The 24,659-nt window shown below is 46.4% G+C and overlaps 2 pseudogenes across 1 annotated transcript; both read left to right on the top strand.

Annotated features, from left to right (window-relative positions):
* Nucleotides 1-4,600: 4,600 nt before the first annotated feature.
* On the top strand, nucleotides 4,601-7,132 carry LOC149356266 (toll-like receptor 2 type-2; annotated as a pseudogene).
* Nucleotides 7,133-11,969: 4,837 nt separating this feature from the next.
* LOC149356265 (uncharacterized) lies at nucleotides 11,970-23,167 on the top strand (annotated as a pseudogene). The gene is made up of 5 exons (XR_016289365.1): nucleotides 11,970-12,303; nucleotides 13,883-14,130; nucleotides 18,622-18,858; nucleotides 20,045-20,541; nucleotides 21,742-23,167. The product of XR_016289365.1 is annotated as an uncharacterized LOC149356265 (transcript).
* The last annotated feature ends 1,492 nt before the right edge of the window (nucleotides 23,168-24,659 follow it).

The following is a 24,659-nucleotide window of genomic DNA, read 5'->3' as shown; positions in this document are numbered from 1 at the left end:
CACAGGTATATTGATGATGAGGAAATATGGACACCAGGAACTCTAGAGATCTTCTTCTTAGCCAGAACGGCATGCTCTTTCACCTGGCAAGACCGCTTACCTGCATAACACACTCTTACACTGAAGCTACCAATGTGTGGTCTCACCTATGATCTCAATCGAAAGTTCGTGTGCCTGTACTGCGAATCGAACCAAATTGCATGTCCATTCGACAAGAACGAAGCGAAAGAGCGACCGCATTGAGACTGATGCAGAAAAATAGTGAGAATAAGTTAGTAAATCCTAAAACATTGCGTATACAGGACGCGCGTAAAACCTGGTGGTAGAACTGATATGGTCTGTAACAAGACTGAGAAATGTAATAACTTGGGAAGGACATTTCACTTTTCCTGAAGGGTTGGGCAAAAAGCAATATTTTGAAGTTTGCAATACCATAATGTCTCACCATTTGCGCTTAATCTGGCCGCTTCTTATTTATTGAACACGACACCATAAGATAGCAAATAATACTGAAATATTTAGTTTTTGACATGCATTCGTCAATAAGGCAATGGTTGTGCAATTGGTGTCGTGCTTTGCCCCACTTTCCGGTAATTGAAGTGATGCGTTAACATTAAGGTTGGGCGCATGTGTTCACAGAAAAGAAGAGAATGGCACACGTGGTTATTCAACCTTCTCTTATTCACGAAAAGGCCGAATTCTGCACAAGGAGGTGTTCTATAGCATGATTAAATATTACATTCAATTTCCGGTGTAGTAAGACCTGCAAAAATGTTGCTTTGACCATGGAGGACATCTACAGGCTCTCGGCTGTTCCTTTTTCATTTCGGCTGATTTTTTGCACTCAATCTGGTTGGTAATAATTTGATTGTTTACAGAAATGTTTAATAGAGAGTAACCACCGATCCGTGCAGTTTTCTGTGTTAAAGCTATGTTGTGATGCATGTTTCGCCGTGATTCGTCACTTTAGAATTGCGGCAGCCGTCCAGTTGTACCTTGTGATGCTGCTGTTTGATTGTTTTTCAAATGATTTCTTACTGCCATTATCTGTTAAAACTGAAAAGAATCGAGGCCCGCCGACTCACTCAGAGGCATTAGTACACCTATATTCTTTGCCCGATGAGCCATCCAAAGAGATGAACGTCTTATTTTATCGCCGGAAACATCTTCAGGCTCAGCCGGCAGAAGTCGCAAGGTGGCAGACATAAATGGTTTCGAAAATAATAGCTATCATGGCCAGTTAGAAAATTATTGAAAGCAAAATAAGATCTATCGAGAAAAGACAAAATGACTTTGAAGGAAAAACGAAATCCCTCTGCCATACAGACCATGAAATGGGGACCATCCACCCCCGGGTACAAATATTATCTTATTTCTGCCTCCTTCAAATCACAGCTGCAGGAGCTCGAAGATCGATCAAGGCGCTGGAATTTTATTTTTCAAAGAATAGCGAATTCTCGGGAATTACGGGAACAAAGTGAGGAGAAAATAAAGATCGTTTTAGCTGACGTGCTTGATACCCTACCAGACTCAGCCCTTCAAAGCCACGTCGCCTAGATCGGTACTCGCGAAACAAACGCCGTCCAATAGTTGTTAATTTTTACAGGTTGAAAATGACAGATGGCACTTTCTGCCCCCTCCCACCTCCCCTCCAAAAGAACTGAAAGATAAAGGCGGCATAGCTCACGAAGACAATTCAGCCGCCATACGGCTTGATCGAAACGAATTAACCAAGTTTGTCAGAAGTTCACCCGATGCCGTATCATGTGAGCTACAATACAACAAACTACTATTGAATAACGAATACCACGCGCATCACTCTGCAATTAACTCTTTTAGACAGAAAGCGCCTCCCTACCTTGAGGGAATTATCATTTTATTGACTAGATACATGCCATTTCACAGAAACACTAAAGGGATGTAAACTTTTTCTTCGGAAATATGTATTCTTTTCATTCAAATCCGCAGTACCATAAATAATTCTAACTACCCCTACAGCTTCTGCCTCTGTAGCAATAATATCGTCACACTAATTGAGAAAGATCCATCAGCCATTTTTTATTCAGATTCATTTCGTTCTCTGACATTGGATGCCATTCAGTGACGAAGCCACGGCTTATAAGCGTAAGTGCAAGCACATAACATGGTCTAACACTGCTCTTACAATGCATCCAGATTCCGTGATAGCTACAGCTTATTTCTAAAGGTGCCCAGTTTCTTCTCTCGAGTAGCTTGTCACGAACGCGGCGGGAACAACACAGACTGATGCTAACTTGGCCTCTTACTTCAGAGGCTGACCTTGTTTTTAAAAGTACTCATCTACCTGTAATGGCCGATAACTGGTTACTTCTTTTATCTTAAACTTCTTACAGCTAAACTGCGTCAGCAGAAGATCACTAACTATCTGTGATTACAAGAACAAAAACTAAGTACAAAGTATGCCCTTTCCTACACATTTTCTGCGGCACTTGGACAGTCCGACTGTAGGCAGTAACTAGACTACGTTCTTGGAAAATGTCGCTTCCCTAATAAGCAAGTACTCTTTATCCGCACTAAAACTAACACACCCGGCGCTACTTGGTATGTTGCAATACTGTTCACATACCACACCTACCAAATAAAAAGAAACGATTGTACAGATCACCCAAGCTGTGTTAGAGCGAGGCTTGTCAGTCGTTTTACAAATTAGCTTACAGAGAATATGTATCTCCGCTGAGAACGGTAGAGAGAACTTTCACTTTGCATTCAGCCGGCCATGCTAACAAACGTTACTAAAAAATTCTGGCGCGTCGTCAACCAAAGCGATCATCGTATTATAACCCTCCTGGACAACTCTGGAAATCGTATACTTTGTAATCAGATTGCGTTCGTTCTTAATGTGCATTTACCTGAAATATTTCAGCAACCTACCTTGTTTCGCTACCCTCTGCACCCTGTTGCGACTACCATAATATGTTCAAATTTATAATTGAGCCGTATGATGTTGATCAAAGTGTTCAGACTCCCTTCCCCTGATTACCACGAAGTATTTCCACAGCAATTTGGTTTATTCACCAATTCTACTAATCAACTTAGCAATCAATCGAGGTTGGATACGTTCCCTTCGGCTAGAAGGCCGGTAATGTTTTCCACTGTATCAGTCAAACACTAAGCATCCTCCCCTCAGTTACCGACGCATTTTGCTCAGAAGCATTCTGTGCAGAATACTAGCACAAATCCTATTTTCATGTCTTGATAGCCTTCTCCAGTAAAATTCATTTTTTTTCATGTTTACACCGTGGTTTTCAGAAAACATATTCCTGCGACACTCAACTTGGTCCTTTCATATCACAGCTGAACTACGTTCTTAATAACCAGCCATTCGATGATTCCATCTTTCTCAATTATTACAAAACTTTCGCTAAAGTATATCATTAACGGTTCATTTAGAAATTCCATCTCACGAACACAGATTCCTGACTTCTCACCTGGATTAAACGCCCTGCTAATCTTTCAGTGTACGTGTCAAGTAATAATATAGACTCTTACTCAAACTGTGTATTACTGCGTTCTCCAAGGCTTCGTCCGTGGTCCTCTTCTTTCAATTTGCGTTAACAAATTCTCCATTTATAGGTACACCATTAATAGGGATACAACGGTACACCTATAAATATCTATTTATAGGTGTACCGTTATTTGCAGCGACGATATAACTAGCCTTCATTCATACCACAAGCTACCTCTTTATATTGTGAAACGCAGCTAAAGAAACCCGTGCAGAGGAAGTTTCGCTTCAGAGGATACAAGTCGCGCTTGCCTTCACTGCTGCTGTAACTCTAAAGTGGCTTGTATAACCCGATATCCACCACCTGCTGTGGGCTTGTCATGCACTGAAGCCAACTAGAATTTGAACACCAAGACTCAGCGGGTTTCTCCGCGAACAATCCTTCATCATACATTGCTTGGGCGCAAGGGCCACATCATGGCCGACTCCTCAACTTTATTAGACCGGTCAACCTTTTTTAATTAATTTAACCACTCTTTTCTTTAGACCATAAATACATACCCCCTTTATGCCCTGAAGCAATAAATATCGCTTAACAAAACAATATATGTTCAAAAGTAATCCATGACGTCGACTATGTTGCCTTTCTTTCTTCCTTTCCGAGCATCCTTCTTAATGTACTTTATTATGGTCGCTCTGCCCTCTGAAATGCCTTCATCAACGTAAAAAAATACGTGCCTAATATATGTCTCGCAATTTCCACAGTTCACCTTAAACTTTTAGATAATACGAAAATAATCCCAGGCAGATTTACTTCTAATGCCTGTCGCCTTGCATTTACTAACCTGCAGCAAAAAAGTTCATTAAAGTTTGCAGTTGTACTTCTGTTTCGTAGCGAAGGAATGTTGTTTGGAAATTTCGCCAACAGTGGTAATTTACGAGATATTATTATCGATTAAGAGCTGTGGGGCCCACGAAGTGTCATTTTTAAATAGCTCAAGGTATCCTTCAGCGGAGATTTGACTAAAATATAGCCGTTTTCCCACTGCAGCAACTAAACGATGAATTTATGCTCACCACATTCAAATTGAAACTTCTACTTTATTTCAGTGCTACATGAAGACGGAAGTACTCCTCGGAGTTCTTAGCTTCTACATAGTCGCTGCCGACAGACTTTCCATTTGTAACAAGAAAGGCAGCACAAATGAAGAACTCTTACGTGTTGGAAACTGCACCCTACAACGTGCATATGGTGACATAATTTCTATAAGCTGCGTCGTTATTACTGAAATTGAGTCCACACTCGGTAACCAGGCTGCTATGATCAGAGGAGTCGCTGAAATTCGCCCCAAGTTCTGCGAGCAGAAAGTTCTGGACAACCAAAATAACTGCCTCACGATCCGCAAGCTACGCTTCGAATGCTGCAACAATTACCGCCTCAAGGAAAAATCAGAACAAGCAAGATTTAACTTGAAGCTCTTTCTGCATATTCTCCAGTTTGGTGAGCCACTGAGGGCGCTTCTTATTGATGCGTTCCAAGATGGCTCATACACAAGCGAGAATACGTTAGACATATATGCATCGTTAACAGCGAGGAAAGCCAGAGAAGGCAATAGTAACGCAACCACTTACGGCATGTACAGCTTCTGTACCGTTTACCTCAACAAATCTGCCGACAATACGCTGCGTTAAAGGCAGGCCGAAGGTGGCATTTTTACTCGGGGCACTGAAGACCTGTCATATGCACTCAGTGAAATGTCTTGCTGGGAAGTACTAAGCGGCCTATATTCTACACCTGTTCTTTCTTATCACTCAACAAAAGTTCCGTGTCCCCGACCTTCGCACAAACAATTAAGATGAGGCCATTTTTTTATGGCAGGGACTCAGCTGATCCTTCTTTGCCGCTATACACAGACGGTGATATTTACTTCCAGGAGTCTACGCTGGTCAGGCTTCCGAAAGTGGGTACGCCAATTGAATGCGAAGAGTTCAGCAGACTTCGTACTTTCCAGCGCCTGAAAATGGAGGACAGAGAGCTGGAGCCGCAAGATTACATTCCATCCAGCCCCTTTTTCCTTGGAAAGAGTGCTCGCAAGTCACTTCTGTGGAATGAAAAAAAAGCTACATTGTCTTCTGCACCACGAGTTATGCACCCTACCTGCCCTTGAAGTTCTCAGTTTGGAGCTCTGCTCGATCAAGGCAATGTATGGTTCACCATTTTCCTGCCTCACACAGCTGAAGACACTCGAACTGTACAATAACGAAATAACAACTTTTTCTGCTGGGAACTTTGAGGGGCTGAACAGACTGAAAATACTCAGGCTCACAAAAAATATGATAGTCTTCAAAAGTCCTGCTCCAGTATTCGCACCTCTGCTTAGCCTAGACGTCCTCCATTTGGGGGAAAACAAAGTTGACATCCTCTTTCCTTTCATTTTCAGAAGCCTCAACCTCAGCATCCTTTCGCTCTCTTCTAATTTGATCTCCAACTGGTCCGAGCCCATTTTTTCCCGTATGACAAGGGTGGATAACGTGCAGCTAAGTACCAACAAGATTAGAGTTTTGGACGATACTATGTTCAAGGACGTTGCTGATCTCCTTTCGATAAACATTTGCAATAACCCTTGGGACTGCACCACCTGCAGCATAAGAAATGTGGAGCGTCTTCTGATCCAGCCGGAGAGACAAGTTTGCTGCGATAATTGAGTCGTCTGCAGTGGTGATAACGGGCCACTGGCGAACAGCCCCGTCAAGACTACCCTTCCAAGCATTGAGGCATGCCGTCTACCGGACTATTACGTCATCGTCGGGGTGCCCGCTATTCTGGCTATTCTTGTGAGCTCAGTGACGGGCTATGCCTGGTACATCAACCGATGGTACATCCGATACTTTGCCCTGTTTCTGCGCGTCAAGGTCCGAGGATATCGGCGACTAAAATCCAGGGAACGTTTTCTTTGGGACGCCTTTGTTTCCTACCACAACTCAGACGCGCACTGGGTACATGACTACGTGGTACCAACGCTCGAGTCCTCTACCCTTCGATTCCGTCTATGCATAGGTGAGCGTGACTTTATTCCCGGCATGCCTATCGTGGAAAACGTGCACCGTGCCATATCACAGAGTCGAAAATCATTGTTTGTGCTGAGTCGAGAGTTCTGTGCCAGCCGGTGGTGCACTTTCGAATTGACCCTTGCGCAGCATCGACTTTTCTAGTCGGACCGCGAGAATCAGATGGTGTTTATACTGCTAGAGGAAATAGCAGAATCCCAGATGTGTTCTCTCCTAAAGTATTTGACCAAGACGGTGACGTATGTTCAAGTACCACCCACAGGCTCAGACTCCGGCGTGAAAGATTTCTTCTGGCTGCAACTGCGAGCTGCCCTTCAATGCTGACTTCTTACATCAGGAGCAGTTCCTGTGAGCAGGCTGTCTGTGCTTCTTATTATAAACGACGCTTTCTTTTCCTCATCGCGAGTGAAACATGTAACATGAGCTCTGCATCATTTTGAAACAAATAAACTACTTGGCGGTTAATATTGCTACCTTCTACTTTCTTTCTATGTCTACAGTCTCAATGCGAGGAGTTAAGAAAGCATTATTTCACTAGAAGCTTACTATTTCCTTGTGTCCTTATTGGTTAAACGTGTACACGATGGTAGGCTCTGCAATTGCCGCTGTGTTCTTGGATGTCAGTTCCAGTATATGAACCTTACCGCTTTCATGAGTGCGTACCCAGTAGATTGCAGACGCCTATATCTTCAGCGGCGTGAATGAAGGAATTAATGTATCATGCAACTTTTATGATGGAAGCGGTCACCTGCTACGAAAGAGCGCTGACTCTGAAAGTAGGGCGTTGAGGTATATTTTCCTTTAGAACCGTGTACAGGAAACGAAAGCAAGCCACTGCTTCGGTTTATTGGTTCCCTCCTCAGTACAGACATAGTAACGGCAGTCATTCTCAATCTGGAAGCTCGATGGACGCACCGCCTTAACGGTGGATTGGTCTTTATTGCTGCGAGTACTTTTTCTTTTGGTGTACGCAGTGCAGGAGGTTGAAAATGTGGCTGTAGCTCAATTGAGCTGAAAAAAAACGATGACAAGTTTGCAAATGCATGCAAATCGCAGAACTGGCTAAGAGCACTCATTAAGATTTGAAATATTTTATCCGGGAATATAAATTGTGATTCCAGCAAGATTGTTCACAAGTTCGAGTGTTGTGAGAGTCGAATGCAGTACAGTAGAAACATCAGCAGTCATGCAGGCATAACAGAATCAGCTTGCAAATGAGCCTTATGTAAAAATACTGGAAGATGTCTAGAACCGCTCCACAGCCACCATAGTCCTTCAGAAAGTCAGCAATAAAATACCAATAGGGAAGAGAGTCAGGCAAGGAGACATGATCTCGCCAATTCTGCACACCGCCTGTTGAGAAGAGGTATTAGAGGCTTGGATTGGTAATAGTTGGGAATAAAAGTTATTGGAGGATGTAATTGCGATTCGCTGAGGACGTATCCATAAGTCACTCAGGAGATGGATTGCAAAGCATGGTCAATGACTTCGGCAGAGCAGAACGGTTCGTCTAAAAGTTAATATGAAGAAACCAAAGTAATGTTCAGCAGTCTCTGAACGAAACAGCAGTTTAGAATTGGTAGCGAGGCGCTGGAAGTGGTAAGAGAATACGTCTACTTAGTACAGGTATTCACAGCAGATGTGGGTCACCACAGGGAGATAATTAGAAGAACTAGAATGGGCTGCAGTGCATTTGGCCGTTTATGTCAGTCATGAATGGCAGTTTACCAATATCCTTCAAGAGAAAAGTATAGTACCACATTGCGTCTTTTCTTAAGCTTTTTTGATATAACACGAGTGATTTTTCCTGGATGTGCATCTGTTGACAAGCAGGGCCTTATCAAAGCAAGCCTTCACCCAAAAGCAATAAAAGGGCCTGTGATAAACGCCGCAAATAAAGGTTGGAACAGACAGCTCAGCAAAGATCACTGCGTGACATTTCCTTTCAGATAAAGCTGGCATATTGGAGATGTTGTTCCGTAACATGCATGCGGACATTGTGCCTCTCCACGGTCTTTTCTAGACACCGCTTAATGCGGGCGTTGAAACCACTAGATGGGCGACGCTTGAACACACACAAAGCAAACCTTTGAAGGACCTGTTCCGGTGCACTTTCTCACTTTATCCTCCAGAATGTGTTTCAGGTGTGCTGTTTCGGGTATGCCAGTATAAGTTGCCGGTCGACTGATTTCCCCATCAGCAGCAGCCTGACTACGCCCACTGCTGAGCAAACGCCTCTCCTATTTCTCCAGTTAACCCTTTCCGTTGACAGTTGTGGCCACCGTATCCCCGTGGCCACAACTACTCAATCTCATCCGCCAACCAAACTTTCTACTGCCTTGTGCTACGCTTGCTTTCTCCCGGAGTCCACTCCGCTACCCGTAAGGACCAGCGGCTTCTTGCCTTCACGTTACATGCCATGCCCAAGCTCATTTCTTCCTGCTGATTTCGACGAGGATGTCGTTAACCCACGTTTCGTCCCTCACCCACTCCACCCGCTTCCGATTTCTCACCGTTACCCCTATAAGTTTTCATCATCATCATGATCTTTTTATTTTGTGAAACCAATACATCAAATCTTGATAGCTTGCTGCGTTGTCCTTAACTAAAGCGGAACCTCCTTCGTTCGCCTCCACATTTCTGCCCCATAGGTGAGTCCTGTTAAGATAGAGATGTTTTATACTTTTCTCTTGAGGGATATTTGTAAAATGCCGTTCATGAACTAAGAAAACCTGCCGTATGCGCTCCACCTCATTCTTATGCTTCTAGTTATTTCCCCTTCGCGATCCGGATCAGCGGCCATTACCTGCCCTAAGTACACCTATTCGCTTACCTCTTCCAACACCTCGATACCAACTATGAACTGCTGTTTTCTTGCGAGAGCGTTGGACATTACTTCGGTCTCTCGGGTGTTAATGTTACGACACACCGTTCTGCTCAGCCTGTCTAACTCATTGTTCATTCTTTGCAGCTCCTCTTCTGAGTGACTTAGTAAGGCAATGACATCAGCGAATCGCAAATTACCTAGGTATTCTCCTTTACCTCTTATCCCCAACAGTTCCCAATCCAGGCCTTGGAACACTTCTTGTTAACAGGCGGAGAATAGCATTGGAGAGGTCCTGACTACCTGCCTCCCACACTTCCTTACAGGAATTTTATAGTTGACTTTATGAAGTACCATGGCAGCTGTGCAGCCGATTTATATATATAGTAAAGTTGCCTGTGGTGTTAGTGGTTTCCAGAAACCGGATGCACTTCTTGAAGGATTTCTCGGCTTGCAGGTCAAGCGATTTAGGGCGAAACGAAGAACTTTTATGCAGGCTATTTACAAATGGATACAAGAGTCAGTACGGCCACAAATATATCCGCTGTTGGCCTAGCCGACCACCTGTACAGATGCTAGGGACACCGCGGCCCAACTGTCGAAGTGGGGCGCCTAGCACCAGCTCTGAACGGCCGCTACCTTCACGCTCAGTCAGACGGAGCGCCTGCCAGCTGGGATTAGTTAGAGACAAAAGCCATCGGGCGCGGATCGCTTCGCGTGTCCTCACCGTTATGCCCGCGCCCCTTTCCACATTCGAAAATGAACTGTGCTAAGTGCAGCTTCCCGCCTGACATCAGTTATAGCGAATAGGAAAGCTCAGAACTGATGTCAAGGTTCTTTCCTCGCCCCAAAATTCCTGCCTCCGCGGTTGCGCAATCATCCGCGAAGTGGATCGGATGCACACTAGACATCGGGGGCTACCGGACACTTTCTAACGTGCTGGCCTAGAATACAGCACGTCGGGTATCGCGGCGATAACCAGACCTCTCTCGCTTGTTTATGGCCGGCGGTGGCCTCCCCTGGTAGACGGGGTTCCTTGAAGCCGAAGGACAGGGGCCGAAGATCGATGCCGGCAGAGAGCTCCGCCGTCTTGACTGACAAGGCTAAACGCAACAATGAACGGGGAGGCCAACTGAAGAGCATGGGTGTTCAGAACTGCTGCTCCCCTTCTAACGGCGCGCACTAAAAGAAATCAAAACGGGACGCGCAGCCCATGCCACTGCCCTCTTTAGAATGTCCGCTACTCATGTCCAAAAAAAAGGAGGCGGCGTGACGAATCCTACAGAAAACTTCCAGTATTTTCACTTAAGACTCTTCTACACCCCGTTGCTATTTATACAGACCAAATTTACATTTATCTTGTGGGACATTCTGAATGTGTTACCTGCGGCATACGGTGCGACCTGTGTGTAGCAACTGCTGCAAGCTTTATTTTAAGATTGCATTCGCACCCAGTGCAAATGCTGTATTCCCGAATTTGAACTGAAAGTAATGCGAACTTGCAACGTTGTTATATACACAATAACGACATAAACCCTGAACGCTTCCACGGTCAGACGGCACCGTGAATTCCGAACAGCAGTTGTCGGCGCCACTGAATTAGATGTTTCCGAATCGGTCGTGAAGCGCGTGTCGGCCACGAAGCAGCAGAAAGAAGACGAAGACACGCCACAGACGGTAGCCAATCCCCTCGCATGGGTATGTGCCATGTTTACTGAGGAGAAGAAGAAGAAGGCGGTAGCCGCGAGGCCGCGTTCGGACTCGAGTCTGGCCAGCAGCCGACCACCTTCCGGCTCGTATGGCATCCACAACGTGCATGGGGAGTCTAGCCTAAGCGGCCGGCAAGAAACGACCGAGGCCAGTGACGAGGAGAAGAAGGACAAGGCGTGAACACAAATCCTCGAATACGGCTGTAAGTACGCGCTGCCCAGGCTGCATTGCTTCTTATTGTTGGTGACCAAGTTTACAGCGAAAACATGTTTGTTTGTCTAATCCATTTATTGTGACCTATTTCGACGTTTGTTCTGAAAGCTAAAAGTGGACAGCAAAGTACCTGCTGGCTCTCCTCCAATTTATGTTCACATTTCGTTGCCGAAAAGACAAAGAGCATACCGCCTCATTGAACCTTCGATGGAGTTTTCACGTATTGTGGCTCTCTTCCCAGAGCTCCCCACAAAAGTTCATGCCATCTTCGAGGCTGCTAGCCCGTCTTGTAGATACATTAGTTCTCCTCTTTTATCCAGACAACGTTAGACTTGAAATGGTAACGTTAGTTCCCAGTAAAGCTTATATATGGAAGCGCCCGCTATCTCCTTTTTACGATGTTCAGGGTCCGCACAAGTAGGCTTGTATGAAGGATAAGCACAGCTAGATGGAGAAAAATATCGTAATGCGGCAGCTGTCCATTTCTGCGCAGACACCGGGATACACGGGATAACGTAGACGGGAGAGTTAAGATGTAATTTTAAATTGAATGGACACATTGGTCATCGCCCCTGGGCACTCGAGCAGGATTGTCGGTAGCACTGTTAGTACGAGTATTTACTGAATAAACTCATTCAAACAATAGTCGCTGTCGATGGATTATTAACGATGGTGCTCTGCCAAATAGGCGATGCAAGTGTTGGAAGTTTAACACCCCGCAGGCATGGTGGTGTGTTGCACTGCGGCCGCAGCCCTGGCTCTCTGGATCCTCTACTTGGGGCAGCATGGAGGGCAAGCACGCGGGCAGCGTCGCTCGGCGGAACTGAGCCATTCGGTGGTGACGAGCAGCGGTAGCTTGCGTGGACTGTGGGTAGACGCTGGCAACAGCAGCGTCCTCGCCTTCTACGGAATTCCATACGCCGAGCCGCCGCTGGGAGTCGCCCGCTTCCAGAGACCCACGCCCATACGCCCGTGGCACGGGGAGCTCAGGGCCACCTTCAAGGTGAGCTCCCCTTTCCACTTTTTAAAAGTGAATCGAGTACGAGAGGTTGAGTGATTCCGTTTTACAAGGTATAGCAAGACTGCGCGATGTGAGGTGTACCGTAGTGGAGTGCTTCGGGTTGATTTCTAGCACTTAGAGCCTGAAATCCTGCTACGAAGCATCAGATTTTGTGTTTCGCGGCCGCCGCAGCCAGTGCTGATCCCTCAAAAACGAGCTTGCTTAGTAGCCGATTGTAACAGCCACGCAGCCAATACGGCGGGTTGTTGCGGCAAGGCAGCCGTTCGTGCAGGCGGATTAGCGGAAGAGATAAGAACGCCCACCTTTTGTCGATAAAGTCGAGTAAGTCTTTCACTGAATACTAGAGAACTTGTTTTCGAGTGGTTAAGAGCTTGGATGCTTTATTGTAGTTTGTTTTGAAAAAACTTGGTTGTAGTGCGACTGCACAAAACCCTCATCGGGAGAAAAATGTGCTGTCGATCATAAAATGTTTCCATTGGCTGTAGAGAAGTGACATCATTCCCGGTAAAGGCGTCAAAAGCTTCTAATGCTATCGTATTGCCAACATACAAAGTAATCGTTGCCCCTGTGAATTTTTTTGTTTGGTCAATATACTGAAAGTTGATGCTATATCTCTAGTTCATATGTGCTCATTTCCGGAGCCCGTCACTATTGCGTCCCTCATAGCTTGAGGTGCTTTGGGACGTTAAACCCCAATGACCATAACCATTTCGGAGATTGGAGCCAACACCGGCTCCGAAACCTTAACGTAGCTGAGATGACAGCTGTGAATTCAGGTGTATACCAGCATTAAGGAAAACCCCAGACACATGTGCAGTTCACGCTTGCAACAAAACGCCTTCTACGAAGTGAGGGTTCTCTATTGAAAAAAAATTGCAGTTTCCATCCTACATAACGTCTGCGTTTGATTTAGTATAATTGTCAACCAGGAACTGCTTTTGGCACTGTTGGTTCCTAGATATTTTTAAGTAATCTCTGCTAGATGGCGCCTTTTCTTTCTCGTAAACATTTCATGTGCACTCCACCGCCGTGTAAGAAAGTAACTGTGTCGGCCCAAAAAAATAAAAAATATATATTGCCTATGGCTGCCGTTTAGTGCAACGTTTCAGAAGCAGTACGCGACACCTAACTTCCAGGATTATGGCGAACTCTTGGGGGGGTTGGGGGGGGGGAGGGGAGGTGATTCAAGGAAATATTCTAATCTACGCCTAGAGTTACTCCACCTTCCCTCCCGAAAGAAAATGATGGCCAGTGTGGTTTGCCCACGGAATATTTCCCGCTCGGGGAAGGATGTTCTTACTCCTTCACAGTTAAGGTTTGATGGAGACGAACCCGGGACCGCAGGGTTGTATTCCTGCCGTACCGGCCGCATTTCGGTGGCAGCAGGCTGTAAAATCGGCCCTGTGTTCTGCGATTATGTCTGTTTATACGTTAAAGAGTTCTGGAAACACTCCACTACAACGTCTTTCATAACCCATATATGTGCAGCTTCGGCACGTCAAAGCTCACCTACCTTCCTAACATCTCGTTTGTCGTTCTCAATGGATCTCTGTGAGCGCAGGCACCACCATGCCCGCCTCAGTGGCTGCGCTCGCACGAGGGGCAGCGAGGCAAAGCGAGCGCCGACTAGACTGAAGACTGCCTGCACATAAACCTATGGACGCCCAGCCTAAGCCCGGCCAAGCTACGGCCCGTGGTGGTGCTCCTGCACGGAGGGCACTTCACGCACGGCTCCAACAGGCTGCGCCAGTACGATGGAGCTCTGATGGCTGTGCGCTGCGACTGCGTTGTCGCCGTGCCCAAGTACAGGTGCGCTGCGCCCGCATTCGCTGTCTGAAGGTGGCGGATGGTAGAGCAACACGGGACGAACAGTAGGACAAAGCGAAACAACCGCTTTGAAAGGCCTCAGGGAAAAGTTGACAACGCTTTTATCCCTGCCCCGAGCGGAGAATCGTTAGCCGGTGATTGAACTGAAAGCCACCACAGCACCTACTAACAAGTGTCTGAATCACGCGATTAGGAACACGCATTGCGAACTCATTGTGAGCAGCTCTGTTGCCTTCCGCTGTGGTGGAATAGAGAGGGTCTAGCTTCTGAACTCAGTGTCATTTTTTTCGACTGTCAGCCTATTCTTTTACGCTCAGTTGTTTTCGCGACACGCTGCGGGTCTACTCACATTTAAATTCCATTTTATCTATTTTTTTCTTTCAGGGCCAAAAGACATTGCATGAGGAGAGGGAGGTTAACTTGCTTAGCTTTCCTTGAAAATACTGGAAAAAATGGATGAGCAGCATAAAACGCCAAATAAAGCAAGAGGAAGAAATGCAGGTGACATTTAAGCTCCGCCTTATGACGCGATAATTTAATGGGTTAATGCTCATATGTGCGGTATTGGTAATTGTCTACATTACATTCATAGATCTATGGGAGTCCTCATACCATTCTAGGCGCGGTGGTGCAGGGAGTAATGCGCCACTGCTCTGCGATGGCAGGTGCTCCCAACTGTGGCGCTTGTGCGAGCCAGGTTGCTCTTCCCGAGCAACCACTCGCGACCAATTACTCATATAACAGCCACCTTCCAAGGTGGTTGTTTGGCTCCCAATGCGGTGGGCACGTTGTGATGACGCTGCAGTATTACGTGACTTTAGGTGGCCCACTTTGGTGGCTTGTGGAAGCATTTGTCCCTCACAACGTCGCTCTATCACGCCGGGCTTTCTGGAGAACGGAAGGCTTAACGCTGTAGCGTTCAAATAAGCAAGATTAGAGCAAGACGCGAAAATACAATAAAATATTGTTGGTTGGTTTATGGGGTTTAACGTCCCAAAGGGACTCAGGCTATGAGAGACGCCGTAAGGAAGGGCTCCGGAAAATTCGACCATCTGGGGTTGTTCACCGTGCACTGACATCGCACAGTACACGGGCCTCTAGAGTTTCGCCTGCTTAGTAATTCAACGGCAGCGGCCGGGATCGAACACCAAAATATAACAAGTAAAAATCGTTATTATAACGTCCACTGACCAAATAATGGAAAACAAAAATAGAATTCCGAAAAGAGTGCAAGAAGTGCTATTCGTTCCGGAGGATTATATTTAGCTAAAGAATCATTCTTCGAATGCTCTTCTGTTTGTTCATGTGACTGTGTTTTCAGGTAGGGAATTCCATAAGACCTTTGCGTGACAGAATAAGGTGCGGGTAAGGAATGAGCTTAAAAAATTGGCCGTGACTTAAACGTGAAGATTAGGCTTTCTAGCAGGCGTGTGTTCAGGTCGAGACCTTGGGTAGTAACGAAATGTGTGACGAAGGCACAAACGAGATATCGCTATAAGCGTCACTACAAACAATTAGACATTCGTGAACAACCACATGTGTTCGAAATTTCTGAAGCCCTTCACTACGGCGTCCCTTATAGCCTGAGTCGCTTTGAGATGTTGAACTCAATAAAAACCACAGCATACTTGCCGAATTTGCAGGATGTGGGGTATTACTTAACTTAGCTTCTGCTATGCTTCTTGCTCAGAGGCGCGCAAAAGTCGCAAAGTTTTAAGGTCGCAGACTGTACTTGATATGAGCAGCGCATACGCACCTGAAACTGACAACCAGAGATAGCACATGGCCACTATCAAAATTATGACATCCACTGGTCTGCAAGTCATCCTTGGTGACCTTGGTTTCGACATACGAAGGCAGTGCCAATGTTGCTTGCTCCATATAAAGTGCGTTCTATACCTATCGCTCGGTGATTAAAGATCAGCACTTCAGAGAAAGAAAAACGGCCACCTGTTCATGCGTCATGAGTATTTTACATGTTGCAGGCTTGGCGTGTTGGGCTTCCTGTACGCCAACGTAACCGGCTTCCCGGGCAATCAAGGTCTGTGGGACCAGCACCTTGCCCTGCAGTGGATCAAGGGGAACGCGGCCGCGTTCGGCGGAGACCCTCGCAGCCTGGTTCTCTGGGGAGTGGATGCCGGGGCCATCAGCTCCGGACTGCACATCCTGTCGCCGCTCGGTGTGAGCTCACTCTTTTCAAGAGCCATGCTGCAGGTGCGGTGATGCTGCAGGTTTCTCTCACCACCAAAATATGCAGACGACTGCAGGCAGCATACAACGCCCATCCCGCATTTAGCCTCACTTGCCGCATGAAAATAATGCGCAAACAACGAGATTCTGTTCTGCCTTTAACTCAGCTCTCTAAATTTCCGTGAACTCGAATTTCAGTTTATTATGGAGGATTTTTTTCTTGTTATAGTGAGCAATACAGCATAGTTGTCGTCGAGAGCACCTTCCGTCGAGGTTCTGTTTTTCTTTAACAACTCTCGCGTTGATAGCGGCACAATCTGCATTGTATGTGTCGACTCTTCACTTATTTCGATAGTGTCAAGCATCTTTCTGCCGCTACGCTTAGGCAAATACATTCACTTGCTTGAAGGCATAGAAATAACGGACGGCAAAAACTATCTGCAAACTCAAAAATACGCTTGGCAATATTACAGGCCCCTAAGCTGATTGGCACTGCGTGCTTCGTCCCTGTCTCTTTGCGTGCCTTTATTAGCGGTGGCTTTGAGCGAAAGCTTTCAACAAAGTCGCCCTCTTAACGCGTTAGCGGTAAAGGCCCCGTTCGCCAGAAAATCCGTTCTCGGCGTCACTGTTGTGAGCGGAAAATCACGGGCCTGGCTCTGCCAGGTGGTCCCCAGAGAGCAACCTAAGAGGCAAGTGGGTCACCTAGGTCACGTGACTTTGCGGGGTCATCAGAGCCTGCCCACCTCGGCAGGTGGCAATTGATTTAATGATTGGTCGCACGGGAAGAGCACCCTAGGCAGCACAAGGCCTGCCGCTCGGAGCGCCTGCCTTTAAAGGGGCCCAGAAACACAATCTTAGTTGAGAGTTTTGCCTGTTGATTGCATACAGTGAGTTACGATGGTGCTATTAGCGTCAGTAATACCGCGTATATTCCGTTTTTTAGTATTTTAAATTCCTCCCAAAAACAAATGCATGGCTCTGATTTTGTCCCCACACAGTGGCGGGCTTAGCAGCGGATATGACATCACCTGGCGCGACTTGATGATTGGACAAACAGAAAAATATACTGCAAATTGTGTGAATAAATCGTGACACATATTGTCACCTGTCGGTGTTTTATATTAGATCAACAAAAACAACCTGTTCGTCTTAGGTAAAAGCCCTGCAAAGCAAGTAATATAAAAATACACCATCAGGGGCTCTGGCAAGCACACGACCCTGCCAGTCTCAGCAAGAACGAGTAACAGAGAGCAGGCAACCATGGAGTGCAAACTTCCGCGACGTGCTCTGGCTGGCTGTTTTGATTGGTTGCGCCAGGTGCCATCATTGGGAGAGCGAAATAGGAGCAGGAAGCCCCGCCAAAACCGAGTTGAGGGCAGCGTTTTGCTTGCTTGTATTTTGAAATTTCTTCATTGAATAACTCCCGTTTCTGTGCATCCATTCCTGTAATTCTTTTTAAGTCAGCATCTGTGTGACATAAAGAATCCACCTGATGTATAGCCGATATCCTCCCAAACAGTGTTCCGCAGCCCCTTTAAGGCGAAGCTTAGGTGTCTCCCACAAGTTTTCCCCTCTTGTGCCTTCTTAGCCAATTACATCATTATTGCGTTGGATGCCAAAGGCGTAGGAATGGTGAACAAAATCAAATATTAGTGACGCTGGGAAAGCCACGCGACACCACTATGCGTGTCTTTCACCTCCTTTCCTTTTCCCAACAACGTACAGCATCAAGAGAACTCTCAAGGCTACCAGATTCTTATCCGCGAAAGCATGTCGGGCTCATCAGGAATGCGCAAAGGCGGTGATTTTGTACTGTGATCCTGTGACTTAATCTTACGCAATATATTACAGTACCGGAATGCAACCCATATTTTAGTGAACGGCTCCATACCCACATTCGTCCCCACCTATAGTGGAACAGTCCGAGAGCCAAAACGCCGTAGCGTCAGTTCCTTCGTCGCAACATCCCCTATCTGGTGGCAACAGTTGCTCAGCAGGGCTAATGAACCGCTTTTTGGTACACCCTTCAGCAGCAGATGCTGACCAGCAAGCAGAAGGAATTTGAACCCTCACGGTGATGAAGGAGCCATGGACCATTTAATTGTTTATATTTCTACTCGAACAAGGAACTCGGCCTTTACTGCCATTACAAACGGTAGCTACCGCAAGGATTAAAGCACCGAAAATATTCATGGGGAGTCGCCTTCATCAGCTGTTGAAGAATGCCTCGTAAGTTGCAATCGCAGTTATGCGTTAAGAGGGATTCACACCCGTGGTGCGCAGGGAGGCTCACCGCTGTCGTGCCTGGGCGAGTGTGCTGACGCGGAGAACGTGCGGCTGGTCGTGGCCAAGCTGTGCGCCTCTCCTTACGAGGCAGAGGATGAGCGCCGTGCCCTTGCCTGCCTCCAGGCGGCGTACACGGCCGCACTGGTGACCCTGCCCGTCGACGACTACTACGCGCTGAACCTGAGCCCCTTTCTGCTCGCATACGGAGACCCGCTAGTGCCCGTCGACCCTAACGTTCGTTGGCTATAGTTATCATTGCGTTTACTTTCCTCGCAATGTAACGCTACCTCACCGCAACACGTATTCGTTACCACAATGGTACATGTTTTTCTCTTTGCCTTTCCTTGCATATGCATGTGCGCACTGCGGAAAGGGCACGTGCAGGGGGCGAGGTGGGGGAATGGTTTATTAAAGGTGCAGTGAAGAGAAATCTGAACTCGTCTTTTTGCCGCGGGAACTCAATCTACACGTTCCGAGCATTCTTAGAAACTTCGATTTATTGCCCTTTGTGGCCGATTTCTTTAATTAAATCGAATTAACGTCCGGCTCCCGCCTTTTCTTTTTAATTCTCCCCGTACGGTGGGCGGAGTCGGCCAACGCGTGGAGTGCCTTTCACCCAGTCCCGTGGCGGCTTGCCGCTCTGCCATCGGCTGAGTAATACGTAGTAGTCCGTAGAAGCAAATAGTCCGCGTGTATTTTTATTTCTGTGGGCTTATTTTGCGGCTATATTATCTGCGTATAAAACTATTTATTAACGGAAACATAAAAAAACAAAATAAAGCGAAAGCAAAGCCTCCACGGAGCTGGCTGAAAGGTACTCCGAGCGTTGGTCAGCTCCGCCCATCGTACGGAGAGAATTCAAAAAATAAAGGCGGGAGCCAGCCGTTAATTCGATTTAATTAGAGAAATCGGCCACACAGGGCAATAAGTCGAAGTTTCTAAGAATGCTCCGAATGTGTAGATCGAGTTCCCGCGGCAAAAAGACGAGTTCAGATTCCTCTTCAGTGCACTTTTAAGATAGAGAGAGAGAAAGAGAGAGAGTCATCGCAGCTCTCCTGAGGCCACATTGTCCCTCAGCGGCTCGTAAATTTAAGGAATAAGTAAGCTTGACTCATATGGTTCGAACTTAGGCGGGAGGGGAGGATCTCTTAATGTTCGTATGTAAACGATGAGAGAGACGAACCGTAGTAAGCCGTCATCATCAGCAGAGAGAACTGTGCTATTAAAATAGAGGCCACAGTGACGAAGTCGACAATGAATGCGGCACTTGGCAGTATTTCATCGTGTGGGCCCCGCCAGGAGATCTGCCATCCGCATTGTCCTCTCTTGTGGATGGGTTGACAAAAGCAGCAGAGTAGCGTCATAAAACGCTTTGAACCGTGATAATGCTATACATTTAGCAGTATACCTTTGCTTCCAGGTCCTGGCATCCGAGAGGCGGCCTGTGCTGGCCCCCAGAGGCGCCGCGGCAGCTGCGGCCCCACGACTTCCTACTCCGCTGCCAGTGTTGGTAGGATTCGGCCGGGGCGAAGGGATGCACTTATTCGCACGCTTCCTGGACGCCTCGACGAATGGCTCGTGGGCGCACTTCACGCCCGACCAGCACCGCAGCACCGCCTCAGCGCTCTTCACGTTCACTCTTGGTGAGTAGATCCTGGAGGCCGAGAACCTGCACACGGACCTGGAGTCGCTGAACGACGCCGGCCGTGCGTTTAGACACTACGGGGCGCTGCTAGACGAGGCGCTCTATGCCTGCCCCGCACTGGCCTTCGCCGAGTATTCGTCGGACACGCCCGCACAGGCGCCACAGCACAACGGCGACTTCGACGCTGCCGTCCATTTTGGCGCCGAGGACTACCTCGAGCCACCTGGAGCGAGAGGCTTCGCCGCCGCCGTACTCGACTTCATCGACAACGGGTGAGGATCGGTACACTTATTCGCGTGGTCAGTGCAACAAATTTGTTGGATGTGATCGACATCCTCAAAGTAAAAACTTAAGCAATTTTTATACTTCGAACATGTTCCTCAGTGTGTTGTCACACCTGCAGGCGGTACACTCGTTTATGGTTAATTGATTTATTGACTGACTGACTGATTGCTTAAGTGATTGATTCAGAAACTACATTAGTAGAGATTAGGTTAGGTAGAGGTTGGAGAGGGAGCAGTGGCTAGAATTCTCTGTCGCGCTCTACCAGCGTGAGCTGATGCTGCGCGTCAGAGTCGGCTAGAAATATGTATTCTAGAGATACGTATTTTTGCTGCAAACTCTCAGGCAATTGACACTGCTCTGGTAGGTAGCTCTGCTGCTTAGTCACCTGGACGAATGCATTGAATTACGTAATATTTCGTAGTATATTGTGAGCCGACGATTACTGGTCAGCGTGGTACTTTCGGTTTGGAAAACCTCAGTATGGCATCTCGGCCTATTATTATTGCTTCAGTGTTTCGGAAAGTACTGTATGAAAAGGTAACTCTTTCAGTGTCTTCTTTTAAGGCAAAACAAAATTTAGGGTGCAGTTTTTATGGCCACAGAAAATCATAATGAATGAACAGACAAGAGCAACAATAAATAACGCAAAATACATGATCTATGGTGTATTAAACCTACCTGATATATTAAAATATACCTGCAAAAGCTTAATTTTAGATATACCACAAATTACAGCACCGTTCTACCAAGAAATCCACCAAGGCTTGTCAGCAAAGTGGACGCAAGGAATTAAAATCCAGCTATGATACAGTGGTAAGTCTGCAAGACAAGCATCGTCCGCACATAAAGTGTCAATTTGTGCAGAAAGCTTGGCATGTTACGACTAACAAATTTGCCTGTGATAAGCTAGGCGTTAAAGGTAAATTATTGCTAAAAGAGCAAGGTTCCGGGCTAGTTGGTAATGCATTTAAAAGGAAGAAACAGCTGTGTGTGTGTCGTTCCTTCGTGTGTCCGTGTTTCTCCGCGCTGTTCCTTCCTTATAAATTATTGCTATCATTGAAATTTGTGGTTTACTCGAGGGCGAAACTGACTTTCTTCTCTTCTTTTTGTTTCGCTCTGGTTAGCTTTGGCGTCACGTCAAAGAGATATTGTAACACAGATTTTTGTTTTCGACGGTACAAACGCAGGTTAACGGACTGGCCAGCGTTCACCAGGACTAAGCCTGTGGTGCGCTACTTTTCGCCCAACCAGACGGTCACCACGAGGTCACCCGCGGCAGGCAAATGCAACCCGCGTTTCAAGTGCTACTCCGGAAAGTCTCATCTCTAGAAGCCGACGTACGCACTCAGTTGCACTGTACTGAGTACGCGGAGATATAGCTTGGCAAGTTCGGAGACACAGTTTCACAGTTACTAAACTTTGTCACTCAACTACCGATGTCATACTACATCGAAACTCGTCCGTACATTTCATCACTATAGCCAGTCGACCGTATGTTTGCATACTGCGCTATTACAATCACCTTCGTGCCATAACAGCTATATTGTATTGTCGCTGTTAGCACACGGCGCATGTATGTTTGTTATAACAATTCACATTTTCGCTCATTTGCATTAATATTTTAGTAATGATAATTAAGACAGTACTATTGCTCTTATGGTATCTGGAAGGCCATGTGATATAACAGCGCTTGTGCTGGCACAAATGCGAGCACCTGAGGTACCTGCGTGAGCAGTAAAAGCTTTAAATTCTGCAAAACTATAGAAAAAAAAACAGCCTACCTCTCTCCAGTATCCCTCAAAGGTGTTCTATTCATAAATAAAAATAGAATTACTCAACGAAAGTAATAAGCTGTAGTATGCTTATTGCTAAATACTTGCGTTATTGCTGTCGTCTACATTATCTCTATTAGCTTATAGTGGTCGGGACCCTTAAATATATTTTGTCGGGTCCCTGAAGTTGTGTGTTTGCACTTCATGTTTTATGCTAAATGAATACGCTTTCTTTCTTAAAGCAAAAAATCACACCGAACGAAAAGCATCTTAGCCACGTTTGTTGCGCACGGGCGTTTGCCCGTTACGCGCTTGTTTTGCTACACAGGGCGCCCGCCATGGGTCTAGGACGACTATCTGTTCCGGTCCAGTTGGCATGGCCAGAGCTCAATCACTGAGATCCTGGAAAAAAAGATAAAGGTCGTCTTATGGTGCAGGGGAATGGCTCGAAAAGTTGGCGGTATGGTTGGGCCGGTATAAGTCAATCGTTCACGCTAGACCAGGCGGGCACAATCAAGGCAGCCCGAGTCCGTGTCGTCATCTGTGTTCGCCTAGCGCGGTCAGCGATTGAGTGAGAAATTCGTTCAGTTGAATTCTTTTTTTTTTCTACTTACGCGACAAGACGAGCTTGGTGATTTTACGGTGTTTCCACCCAGAGTTAATTGCTTCGTCTTGCTTCTTACCATATGATGTGCTTGTTCGGGTCTCGCCGCAACTCGGTCCACCGCTGGTATACAAAGAAATCCGGAGAAAACTGCTCGCAGTGCTCAAGACACTTCTCAGAGGTTCTCGAACGGCGCGTTCCGGTGTGCGATTGCGATATTTGTCCCTATCTGCCACGCGCTCCCGTGTTTACGCTCATGGCTGGACATGTGATACATGCACCATGTGACGCTGTTTCGAGAGCTAAGTCACTCTTAAGCCACACCAGCGCGCTTCAGAGTCTGCTGTTCACAGGCTCAAGACAAGTAATGGTCACGCAAGGAATCAAAGCTTGGAGGCTTTTATTACAGGACCGTTTCAGCACTTAAATGAGACACCGGCTCATCAGCAGAAGCACGTGCAGACGCCTTTCAATGTGAAAGAGAAATTCGATGGAGGCGAAATTCTAGAGGCCTGTGTACTGTACGATGTCCCTGCACGTTATGAACCCCAGGTGGTCGAAAATTACGGAGTCCTTAACTACGGCGCCCCTCATAGCCTGAGTCGCTTTAGGACCTTAAACCCCCATAAACCATACAACATAGTATGAGCCTTCAACTACATATCATTCTATAAATATCAGTTACTAACACAATTTCTACTGTTATAGTAAGGGCAAGACACTTTCGACTTTAATGCAGAAATAACAGTTGAATGTGCTCACAGAATGAACAAGGGAGGGGAAAACCTCAGTTTGCTAGAGCCAACGTTTCGACAAGGGGACTTGTCTTCGTCTGGGCCAGACGTCTGGGCCCAGACGAAGACAAGTCCCCTTGTCGAAACGTTGGCTCTAGCAAACTGAAGTTTTCCCCTCCCTTGTTCATTTTGTGATCGCCAAGGACCATCTACCGCACCCTCTCTCTACCATGAGTTGAATGTGCTGTTATGCAGAAGCCGACTGTTCGCTTTCATATTGGGCCTACGAGCAGTTATTGCTTGCTTAGGTCGCGCACGGTTCATGGCACTAGAGAGGAAATTTGAGATTCATGGAATAGAAGACTGCAAAGATGGCGATGGGCATGTAATGCTGCGGTAACACCACTAGTTGATTACCTTTGTGACTTCTGATATGAAATGCTTTTGTTTATGAAATATCAAGGAAATTTAATGCAGAAGCACGAAAACATCTCTGCACCTCATGTTCGTTTTTGCTTCAGCATTCGAGAGAGGGTACACTTACTCTTTTTTTTACAGAATCGGTCAATACAGCATCTATAAAGCAATTTAATAAATTTGGAAGAAATCGGCTTCCATCACATTGAGCACGAAAAGAATTTGGCGTCCTGAATGTTTGTCATGGTATTTTTTACCTTAATTTTTATTAGAGATTACCCTCAGACTGCTGGTTTGGGATCTCCTTCTGAATACACATATATAATCTGCTACCCTGCAATAAATAACTCCGACTTTGACTTCGATCATCGGTTTCTAATCGACGTGGCTGTCCACTCAGGCAGCAAAGAACGATGAATACGGCTGTGCGCTTCGCAGAGCTCGCACGAAATGACCTCCTCTTAGAAGAATTATATTAACCAAGAATTAAATTTCAGCCAGTAGAGCCCGCACAGAATGACCTTTCCATGTCACTCTTCATCACAGCTGTTATCTACAGCACAACTGTGCATCTGGTA

The sequence above is a fragment of the Amblyomma mixtum genome, chromosome 3, assembly GCF_055824585.1.
Source record: "Amblyomma mixtum isolate Tamu chromosome 3, ASM5582458v1, whole genome shotgun sequence".
NCBI classification, from domain to species: Eukaryota; Metazoa; Arthropoda; class Arachnida; order Ixodida; family Ixodidae; genus Amblyomma; species Amblyomma mixtum.
Note: the sequence above shows the minus strand (reverse complement) of the source record. Positions and strands in the feature narration are given on the sequence as shown.